The sequence below is a fragment of the Mastomys coucha genome, unplaced genomic scaffold (assembly GCF_008632895.1).
Source record: "Mastomys coucha isolate ucsf_1 unplaced genomic scaffold, UCSF_Mcou_1 pScaffold12, whole genome shotgun sequence".
NCBI classification, from domain to species: domain Eukaryota; kingdom Metazoa; phylum Chordata; class Mammalia; order Rodentia; family Muridae; genus Mastomys; species Mastomys coucha.
The window spans coordinates 41312123-41322625 of record NW_022196894.1 but is presented as its reverse complement, the minus strand read 5'-3'; the positions used below and the strand labels follow the sequence as shown (position 1 = coordinate 41322625).

Genomic DNA, 10503 nt, shown 5'->3' with positions numbered 1-10503 from the left:
CTCAGAAATCTGCCTGCCTCTGCCTCCCAAGTGCTGGGATTAAGGGCGTGTGCCACCACTGCCCAGCAGAACTTTTCTCTTATGACTCTGTCTTCGGCTACAGAGGTGTTGGCAACATCCTTTTATGGTGTGCAGAATCAGGACCATAGCTCTTTTCCTGCCCCCATAGTACAATGTTTTGCATAAGCAATGTCTGACATATGGATATGTGCTCAGCTGAGGTTGGCTGAGTGGAATTCCAAAGGAATAAAGAACCTGGCTTAGAAGGCATGGAAACTGAGGATGAACTGAAAAGACTTTGAAGCTCATCTACTCCACTGTTCTTGGGTTCTTGTGTTCAGACACTGTTCTTGTGTTCAGGGGATTAAAGGGAGCTGACTTGCTCAAGGTCCTATCTTTGTTAGTAACTATGCAAGGATAACTGATTGAAAAGGTCTTGTATCTTTAAATAGGTCAGTGCCTGCTGAATACCAATAAGGCCACCAGCCCACCAAGAACAATGATCAGACTAAAGACAGGGAGAATTTGGGTGTATACTATGTTTTAAAAATAACAAACTTGTTTCACTTATTAGCTTCAACAAACTGAGAGAATAAATAGCAGTTTATGTTTTGGTATGCCTTAAAATGAGGGTGAATCGTAACAGCAAAGGGACAGATTTTCTAATATTACAGCACTAACAATTGTGACAATACTGAAAATACCACTGGACTGATAAAACAAGACTGAATGAGGCTCTTCAGTTCTGAAAAGGCCATGACTTCAGCTATGGTTCCTTGTGGAAACAGGCTACATCAATACTTCAGTTAAATTCATCATAGCTGTTTGGCAGACTTGCTACATTAACACTTCTTTTCCCAGCAAGCTTGTTCACTTTCCATGCTCTGGGAGAGCTTAAATTTGCACGTACTTTTTCTCCTTATTTAATGATTTACTCATAGAAATGTGCAGGTGGCTGCCCCAACCCTCTTCTCATTTTCTTGCCGTGTTTTCTTCCAGAGATGGAAGAAGTATTATTTGTTCCATTTCTCCTCTGACCTCAAACAGATTCATCTTTTCTTAGTCCTAAATGAAAAGCTAAAACAAAACAAATGAACAAAGAAACAACCCAAACCAAACGAAAACTAAAACCAAAACAACTGCCTTGGGATAGTGGTGTTTACCATAGCAAATAAAACAGATCTTCCAGGGCCTGCCAGTCATTTATTATTGGCCATGAAGTCTTCCTCTTAAATATTAGTCTACTGTACGAAAGGCCCCATCAACTCATCGTTACCCAGCAGAGGAAGAAGATAGCAATATTTATCAAACTTTTTTGGCTAGTATGGTGGAGAGATGCTATGCATTGAACTGTTTATCTTCGCAGATACATAACTAGCAAAACTGGGCTCACAAGCTGTTCATTGTTCTTTCTAATCCACCATATGGCTAGAGATTATTAACTCTTCATCCCACTGAACTTTTTTATCTGCTGGCAACTATATTAAGATAATAAAGAAAATCAGTGATCAATATTTTCCCACATTGCAGTGAACAGTTACCTGGCAATATACATATATCCTCTATGTAATTAGGTAACTGTACATGTTCAGTGCACATAATAGTTTACTAAAAGTGTGAAATTTGTAATTAAACAGAACCATAATCTTCCTGTCCTTTAATCAAAGCCTTCTCCTTCACATCCTGCTGCTATGATCTTCCAGGATTTTTGGCAGACTATCTTCTACCCCTATTTCCTTATTTCCCCTCTCAGGTACCTGCACACACCTGAGGGTCTACTAATCAGAGCTATTGCATGGTCCGTCATGTTTTATTGCTTAAAGGATAGTTATAATCTAAAAACGACTCAGTGAAAATGACCTCACGGGGTTTCGTATTTATTCCCTTTTAATGACTTTCATATCCCGTGTACTAAGTTTTTAAGTTAAAAGGTAATTTTGAAGGGCTGCTGGTGCCACAAATTCTACTCAGTATCTGGAAATCCATCTGTCCCCCTGTCTTATATCAGCACTGTAATAGAGAGTCTGTCCTTAGAACCCAGCAAGTTTCATGATGGTGTCAGATGCAGAACAGACAGAGGGTCACTTCTCTTCTGCCTGTTGCTTTGATGGTGTCTCTGTACACCTGCATTGGAAGCCAGTTGAGCTAAGCTGCTAAGGAACACAATGCCACGCGTCATGTGAGGAACTGTTGGCTGAGGTCTGATTTCAGTATGGTCTTTGCTACTCAGTCCTCAGAGATCACCAAGTCAGTGTAAAATGGGAGGGTGCTTTGGGGTGGAAGCTCACATAAAACACACAGTGAAAACAAGAGCAGCTATTTATGGATGTCAACATTTTATCAGGGACAACAGATTCATATATATGAAAATATTCTCATTTAACCTTCTCAGCTATATTGATTACTATGCCCAGTGTACAGAGGAGGGACTCAGAGAGCTCATGAAAAGTCTGTGATTAGAAAGCTTGAAGACAGCAAAGACAGAATTCAAACGCAGATCTGTGTTCTTGCCACAATAAAATGATTCTCACAATGCACAGGTGCATTAGTGCCTCTTGCCATGGTCCCACAGGGAGTCATTTCCTTGAGAGTCCAGAGTCACAGGGGAAGAACTGGCTTTGAAATTATTAATATGCATAGTTCATTTGTAATTCCTTTCTAATTAAAGATGGGAATGTCTTATATCAGTCTCAAGTTCTAACCAGCACTCAAACCACGGGTATTTATGAATCAGCATGTCTGGGTGGAGTCTGCAGTTCTGCATTTTGGTAAGTTCCCAGGTGATGCTGATGCTACAGGTCTGGGTACCATTCATCTTATATCTGACATTCTCTTTTCTAATAGGGGTTTGTTTTCAGAGTGGCAGTTTAGATGAATAACATGGCTTCTGATTTTGGGACAGTCATCAGATGTCAGAATTCCAGGAGTTTCTGACATTGAGTATGTTGTGAATAACAACAAACTATTGTTCCTAGATTTGCAATAACTTCCCTCAACTTCTGTAACCTAAGACTGATAATGTCTCAAACATGCCAAGGTCCCATTTTTACATTATTGTTATTTTTAACAATAATTATCTGGTAATAATTTAAATAACACCTTTCCTCTGAGAAATTCAATGAGCTTTACTAACCTTAATTGTCTAACAGCAATTCCCAGGTGTAGAAAAAGCTGTCTTGAAGATCACAGTAAATTTAAAATTGTTCTACTTCCCTCATTTCTTCATTCTAAATGAAGAAGTGAGTCAGTGGTAGGGTTACTAATTGCCAAAGACCCACTAGCTCATAAACTGAAGCATAAGAGATTTCACAGCACAAGGACAAATGCAAGGAAAGAAACAGCCAGTAGTGAGGTAACTGTGGGAATAGAGCGTGTGACATGTGTGCATGTGTGTGTGCATGTGTGCAGTGTGTGTGTGTGTGTGTGTACACAAGAGGGGGAGACAGAGGGAGAATTCAAAGAGAACTCAAAGGACTAAGAGGAGGGAAAGAAAATTCTAGAACTATCTGGGTGACCTTAGGTGAGTCATTTGGCTTCTCAGTGGATTACCTTTTCCATTTGTAAAAAGAAGGCATGAGTTTTATAATTTTAAGATACATTAAAATTGTAATAGCCTCCTGAGAAGAAAACTGTGGGAATTACGGAGCTCATCAACCTGGGAAGCCACTAACCATGTTAAAGAAATCTATTTGACTTTTAACTTTTTAACTAATTACCTGAAACGAATTCCCTAGTCGATATCACTAATCCCACCTGATGAAAACGGGAGAGAAACCATTAAAACAAGTAAGGCACGAGAGGCAGCTGGCCAGCCAGGCCGATCAGGAGCTCGGCTTCGGCTTCCCGTGCTGGGAGAACCATTTCTAGTTTTAAAATGTAGCTTGTTAATTAACCACCAGTTAATACTCATGTCCAGGAGAAATATCTCTGATGGCTCAAAGACCCATGGGATGGTCCTGCCACAGAGAGTGGAATCATAGTGCTACTGTTTGTCACAGTAAGTCTATGTTAATATTCTCCATAGAGACCCCTGATTCCTTTTTGACAATTCACAAACTCTGTTAATAAGAACTGTATATCCCCAAAGCCTTAGTGTTTCAGGTAGTTGATTCTTATTTAAATTAAAAGAATTGGGAATCAGGTGATAGATATATGGTGATGACAGGACACCCCATCTTACCCACCCCAAGTCATTACAAACGGACACCTTCCTGTCCATAAAGCCTGCCACAGGCCCTGGTTATGAGGTCTCTTTAAATTCTGAAATACAGATCCCACTGGTGCATGAATGTTTTTTGGTATATCAGTTTTTTACACTTTGGCTCTTGCATTATATTTTCTGTACTAACCATTTCTGGTTTACTGAAGAAAAAAGAAAAGACAAAACAAAAACAAAAACAACAACAACAACAACAACAACAACAAAGCAGGTATGAAGACACATCCCAGTAGCTTTGCTCCAGATAACACACAGAGAATTTTACTTTCTTTTTTCTGTCCCCTCACCTCAGTGATAATTTTGGCTACCCCTAACTAAATGCTTCCCTCATGGTAAATGGCCTTTTTCTTTCACTGTTTAAGCTCATGTCTCCACTCTTCAAAGGTACTGTATTCCTATTCTGCATTCAGACAGGTAGCTGAGGAGCTTCAGGGAAGGCACAGCATTCACCACAGACCATGAAGCAGGAATGGAGCAATGGAAGATGGAACATCACGTTCTAGTCACACTGCCCTGATGTGTGGCCTAGAGCAGCTTGTAATGGAGGTCTGCCTTTGGGTTTCCTGTCTGTCTCCACTTTTATGTGCAGGGCTTCCCTTTAACGTTTCCACCGATGAATCCAGATGACCACAAGTTGCTCATTGCTGCCCCTGGTGTAAGTAAGGCCTCTATTTGCTTCCATCTTGTTCTCCAACCCTGCCTGTTGTTTTCATGTGCGAACCTTGGTGTCTTTTACCAAGTCCTGTTCATTCTGTTTTCTTCCTCAGTTGATAAGCATAGCGCTTATGCAGCTGCCATGCAGCATGCTAAGTTTATGGAATCTAGTCTCCTTTAATCACCTCGGATTTTCTTTTTTTCTTTTTTTTTTTTTTTTTTTTTTTTTTTCAGTTTTTTGAGACAGGGTTTCTCTGTACAGCCCTGGCTGTCCTGGAACTCACTCTGTAGACCAGGCTGGCCTCAAACTCAGAAATCCATCTGTCTCTGCCTCTGAACTGCTGGGTCTGATTTTCATTACTCAAGATAGAACCTTTCTTGTTCCCTCTACACTTGATTCTTCCTTTAGACACTCTCCTCTCCAGTTCTCACCTATTGTGTAGACTGAATTCATTTCTGAATCTTCTCTGCAGTTAGTGGTCCATTCACTGTCAACAGCACTGATTATTACAACATAGTATGATTTTCAACTCTGGACCATCAAATCCTTTAAGGTGGTACATTGCAGAGTGAGGTTATAGGATACTAATACCTTAAAAAGCATAAGAAAAAAGGAGGTGGGGGAGGGGAGGCATCGAAAGGTGGCTCCATGGTTAAAAGCATTGGCTGCTCTTCCAGAGAACCCTGGTTCAAGTCCCAGCACTCACAAGTCAAATCACAGCCTTTGTTCTAGGGGATTCAACACTCTCCTCTGACCTCTCCTGGCACCAGGCATGCATATGTATGCAGAAATGCATGGCAGGCAAAGCTCTCACACACATAAATTAACTATTGTTTTTGGTTTCGAGCCTAGCCTTTAACAGCTGAGCCATCTCTCCAGCCCTTAACTATTGTTTTTAATAAAAAGTTGGGCCAGTGTGATGGCTCAGTGTGTGAAGGTCATTTCTGCTAATGATTCTGGGGACCTATGAGTTAGAAACAGAACTGACCACTCCCACAAGCCTGACCTCCATGTGTCCTTGTCCTTTTTCTACCTAGGCGCACCTCCTGTACAAGGACATGCAAAATAAATACTTAAAAAGAAATCTTAACTATTTTTGGTTAAATGCATTTAGGAAGCACTGCATGCTTTGCCCAAGCTTATTGGATTAATGGAACATCATTTTACTTTAGATAATGCCTGAGGAAAATCAAGGGAAAGCTTGTTTGTTTGTTTTGTTTTTGCCTATGATGAAAGCCACTGAATGTCTATAAAATAAGGTCTTTCTATTAATACGCCATTTAGCATTATCAAGTTAACTTTTAGGGGTCAGAAAGATAAATACAGTTGTATCCCTAAGTTTTTGAACAGACTGTTTTCAAAGTAACAGGATACCATCTTTGTTGCCTTTCATTGGTACCTTAACCTCCTTAGCATTCAAGGCCCATAGGAAGTAAGCTATTCCTTATGAAACTGTTGGGAAGAATGCTTTGGGTGATGGTGACCTCTGACACTGACTTAGCATTTAGATAGACAGTTACTGTTTACTGTCTGCTTGATGTATCATTGGGAGTGTGTCACAGTCCTCTAGGGAACAGAGGATGGTAAAGGTGCAGGTAGTATGTATCATACATTGTTGGAAAACCCACCATCCACTATTATTGCCATCACCTCAGCAAATGCTGCCATGTGTCTCTAAGGCTTTTAAATGAAACTAAACCAAGAAAAGCAAAGGCTGCTCTGTTTTTATCTATAAGCAAGACTGCTTAGTTTTTACCAAACAGAGGGAAAGATAAAAGAATAAAGAACACTCAACAGTCCACAAAGGGAAGTCCTGGAACATGCTTTTGTCAAGGAAAATTGTTATTTATGATCATTAAATCATGGTAGCCTGATGAAAATGAAAGACATCACCAGGGCATACAGCAAATGTCAGTAGAATTCTCTGCCACCTTTCATCCCTATCCCAGCCTCTATCTCCAGTCAGTCTGGAGACATACTGTGTTGTGTAAGCTAAGGCAGGTCTGGCAGTTCACTTGCACAACACAAAGCCCCCAAACAGTGAGTTCCATCTTTCTCATAAAACTGGTTACTGCCACAGCACAGAAAGCCCAGGGCAGGTTTGCTCAGGCCAGTTCATGACAGCCATATATCAAAGGGCTTTGAGTTATGCAGATTAGATGTTATCTGAAGAAGAAACTTAGCGTATTTCCTAATAGTGAGTTTGTTCTAGGACTGCGGCTCGAAGTATAGTTCCTGGGTACATGAACAAGAGGTTTTACTGTGTGCGGGAAGAGCACAGCTTTCTTCCTTAAAACCACGGGAACAGAAGACTTTCGTATCTTAGCACAAAAGAAAATGCTCATGTGGTCTGTGAAGTAGTTCACTGCTATTCTCGATTAAAGACATAGCATGCAGAGGATATAATTAAAACTATTTTATAAAAAATGAGGATGATTACTTATGTTTTACCTTGAAAGGTAAAGAACATGTGCACTAGCAGAGATTTCATATAGTCCATAGTTAATAGCCCTAAGAATGTATCAAGTTATTGATCATTACTAGTAATCAATAAAAGTATCTTTAAAAATAAAATTTTATCACAGGGGATACTGACTTGATGAAACTAAATGGTTAAGACATTTCTCTGACACTTCTACACTCAGAGCTTTCTTTCTGGGTGGTTTACACATTTGAGAGAGAGAGAGATGGGCAGTGGCCTGCCTGTGGGGTACATTAGCTATTTTCTGAGTCATGTGAGACTTCTAGTCAAGCATCAGTTTCTTTTTGTAGCAGAAGTAGTTTGTGTCCAGGTCTGGGGAAGCCTAAGATATCCACATCTTTCTTGGAAGCCACTGGGAGGGACAGGGAGACACTACTTCCTGGGGCGACACAGGAAAGTTTGCCGATAAATTTCATTAAGAGTGAGTTTCCATCATGACTCACACAGATGGGACATTTGGGACTGGGCAGGAGAGAGGGGAGGGAAGCTTTTGAGCTGCCTACTGTGTGAGTGGTACAGTGCAGTCTAAAAGTTTTCAGAAGAAAATGATTTTTTTTATATATTTTTAATTTCCCCCCCAAAAATGTCCTTCCTGGTTACCACCAAACTTTGTAGCATCAAAGAATAAGATCTGCATATTCTCACTGCATCTGTCAGGAGCTGCATGACCCTGGTCGGGCCACCAACTTTCCCAGTTGCAAATCTTTTTCTATATTTAAAATCACGGAAAAAGACCACCATCACTAAGCATTAAGGTCATTTTCACCTGAAAACTTGTGATTGAGATTCACTGCCTCTCCTACTCAGCTGTGGGGCTGATGTGCACATCTTTGGCTACTGTGGAGTTGGTGTGGTTTGAAAGGCCCAGAGAAGGGTCTTAATCTGAGTGAGAGCTGACAGCCAAGACTGAGTCTGCTGGAATTTTGGGAAAAGTTATACTAAAGGGGGTACTGTAGCAGCTCTAATACCATCCCACCCTTTGTTCTCTTGACAAGCTGAAAACATTACCAGAGGGAAGTTCTGAGAGTGGGTGATACTAAACACTCAAGCCCTTAAGCTTTCTAAATAGACCACAGAGCCTTCTGCGCCTAGCACAGGTGCAGGCCCCATTCCTTGCCAGGTGGACAATACTGGTGAGATCCTAGGGATCCAGCTCAGATGTCACAGCTCCTGAAGCCTACTTTTTCCTGTGTCTAGCTCCAGACACATGAATTTATCTGGCGGTCCCAGGAGACAGAGCAGACCCAGAATTAGCAGGAGCCTCCTTTCCTGATAACCTAAGTGCCCTGATTGAAAGGCAGAGGGTATCGGGAGAGGGGCTGCAGTGAGTCGGCATTGATTTCTCCAGCCTTTGTCTGCGTCTGGTTTCTGTCTCGTTCGGAGGTGGTTACTGTTACTACAAGCAGCATGAATCATGTCTCTGTTAAAAAACAGAGCTTCAATTGTCTTACATAACCCCTGGTAACTGAACATCTAATAATAGCAAGCCATTTCCAGGTAGGGAATCTGTCTACCTCCCAGACACACTCATGCACACACATGCACATATGCACACACACTCTCATCTCCTCAAATGGTATGACAGATAGGAGCGGGCAAAGGGAGAAAGAGAAGGACCCAATTGATTTTTCTCCTTTTTTTTGCAATGTACTAAATAACCATGCATCGTGGGATTACTGAAATGTTTAACTGAACTTGTTTAAGGAAATGCAGGAAACAAGTATTCATCTTAAAAGTATTTGAAACAGCCAAGTGCTCCAAACACACCAGGCAGATATATTCTCTCTTTTAGTGTAGAGAAATGTCAAACCCGAAGGACAAAGGAGGCACTTCTATCACTGGATTGGCTGCTAGCATGCACTGGTTAAATTGGAGTTTCAAAGGACTTTTTCTCATCTCCTTTATGTTTCACTAGAGTATATTCCAAAGTTTCTTGGCTCTGTTTATTGCATAAATTTCCAGGGAGTGAAAAGCAACTGAAAACATGGCTTCAGTGTCTCCCCATGCAGGCCATGTAGCGTCACACAGTGTCCCTGAACTACTCTCTTTGTGGTGGTGGGATAACTGCATTTATGGATTTTCATTTCTCTCCTGAGCATATCTTCTGTTTTGCTATAAGCTATGAGGACTTTTCACACATGATTTCCTCCCAGCCACCTGTTAAGATGATTACCCAAAATCCCAGTGATAAGGAGGAAAGACTGAAAATATGACTTAGAAAAATTACAAAGGTAAAGTGTGTGCACGCGCTCACATGCATGTGTGTGTGTGTGTGTGTGTGTGTGTATGTATGTATATATGTATATTTCATCTGTAAGTGGTACCCATATATAAAAGCCACAAAAGGATGCCTGGTCTGTTCTTGTGTCACTATCTCTGCCTTATTTCTTTGCTAACAGATTTCTCACTGAACCAGACCCTCACTTTTCTGGTAAGGCTGGCCATTAGTAAGCCCCGGGATCTGTCTGGCTCTTACTTCCCAATGCTGGGATTACAAGCGCATGTAGTCATGTCCAGCATTTTATGTGGGTACTGGGGTTCTGAACTCAAGTTCTCATGATTGCAAAGCAAGCAGTCTTACTAAATGAGCCATCTCCCCAGCCCCCAAAGATAATTTTTTCTTTAAATCACTCATTTGATTGAAGACCAAATGGGGTCTTGATAGTGAGTTAAAATATTTATGAGGAAAAATATTACAAAGATATCTTCGTCTGTATTTCTATACCGACTCACATTTCCCTCTTGTGGGAAATCATTGCCAGGACATACTTTTAAAGCTTGCATCCCTGGGAGCCAGTACCCCCAGATATCGTGGAGGACTTTACGGAAATTACAGACACAGAGAGGTTACTTCCTGCTACTCATTTGGGGTAGGACCTTTGATTGTTCTGAAATGTGAAACAGTGGATTAGACTAGATAAGCAAAACAACGTCCTCTGAGGACTCTTGCCTGGCTCTTCCACATGCTCCTCAGCTGCATAGACTACAAAAAAGCCACAGTGAAGACAGACTGCAGTCAACGCAGTGTGCTTCTTACAAACAGGATAAACTTTGCTTACTTCCTTTAAGGAGTGAGTCCAATCCATAAAAGCAAGGAACACATTAGATTGGAGAAGAAAACGCAGAGAAAAAAATAAGAGGGAGGGA

At 41.0% G+C, this 10503-nt stretch overlaps 1 protein-coding gene across 34 annotated transcripts in view; it reads right to left on the bottom strand.

The window, feature by feature from the left end:
• Positions 1 to 10503, bottom strand: part of Zbtb20 (zinc finger and BTB domain containing 20) — a 737287-nt gene that overhangs the window by 66206 nt on the left and 660578 nt on the right. The gene's annotated exons all lie outside the window — the stretch shown is intronic.